Genomic DNA, 1,490 nt, shown 5'->3' with positions numbered 1-1,490 from the left:
TCCTCTTCTTTTTTTTGCCTGTACCGCTTTGTAGGTCCTCCTCCTCTTGAACCTTCCTCTTTTTTACTTATTCACACACTCTGCTTTACAATGGCGTCACACTATTTAGCTTTCCTCACCATCGGAAGTAACTCCTCTTCCTCTTCCTCCCTACTCCTGTCTAAATTTGCTTGGCCTTTACTAAAGTTCTTATATATATATATATATATATATATATATATATATATATATATATATATATATATATATATATATATACTGTATAATACCTATATATTTCTCCGGTACCAGCGAAGCAGTAAAGTTTTCTCATGGCTCATTTCTTTTTGTACTTTTCTGTTGCTGCCTATTTATCTGTATTCTTTTTTCTTATTTTTATTATTCTGGGCAGGAATCTGCGGGGGACAACTGTAGCTTTCATTACCAAGTTTATCCAAAGAGTAGCCTATATAATTATCTCCTTTACGGTAATTAATACATCCACCTCGGTTTTGTCCATTTTTTTTCCAATCTCAACTTTTTATCGTCAAGTTTCCCTATGATACATTTAATATTGAAGATTAGGCATTTGAAAAGCCAACCAAAAATTCATTACAATAAATATCGCCCCAATTTGAAAACCAGACAGGAAAATCAACCCATATAACTGGCCCGGAAGACCCGACCACCCGTGACCCATACCTCTTATCATCTTATGCTATGGTTACACCAGAGGACGATAGCTTTACGATTATTGCCGACAATGAAACTCCGATAATCGTCTCCGATTGTCATTTCTCGGCATGCAATACGATAGACTCACGAGACCTTACCGAAACCTTGCCGATTCTGCCCGATATATACTGCGACACTTTTGACGACTCTCAGGACGATTGTACCGAGTCTCTACCGATTCTAGGCCGATTACCTTACGAAGCTCCCGATTCCTGCCGACACTCGATGTCCTGCCGAATTTTCCCATTTTTTTGGCCGATGTATTTGCTAATTAATCTACCATTCTCGGGTATATAGAAGCCTGTTTTGGGGCAATTGCCGCCGCAATTCTGCATTTTGCCTTCAGCCACCAGAGACTCTACATCTCTCTAGAACCAGAATGGAACAAGAAAATATTGTTACAGACACCAGAGTGAATACCACACAGTGATGGAGAGATCGACGCAGGGACTTCGATCGGTGACGTGCAACGCTTTAAGAGTTTTGTGAGGATGTCCCCACTTTTTGATGAGATATTTGCTAGAGTGGGCCCCCACAGGATCAAGAAGGTAACTACAGACAAGCTGTGCCTGTGGAACAGGCACAGCTTGTCACTGATTTATGCCGATTGTCTCCTGATTGTCTCGATCTCGATTGCTCCCGACTACTTCCCGATTTATGCCGATTGCAGAGAATCGGTGTGTTTCTAAACATGTTTGAAAAATTTCCCCGATTCTCAAAATCATCCCGATTGTCACCGACTGTCTTCAAGTTTTATTACGAGTCTATAACGATTA

This window comes from Eriocheir sinensis, chromosome 14 (assembly GCF_024679095.1).
Source record: "Eriocheir sinensis breed Jianghai 21 chromosome 14, ASM2467909v1, whole genome shotgun sequence".
In the NCBI taxonomy this organism is placed as follows: Eukaryota; Metazoa; Arthropoda; class Malacostraca; order Decapoda; family Varunidae; genus Eriocheir; species Eriocheir sinensis.
Note: the sequence above shows the minus strand (reverse complement) of the source record.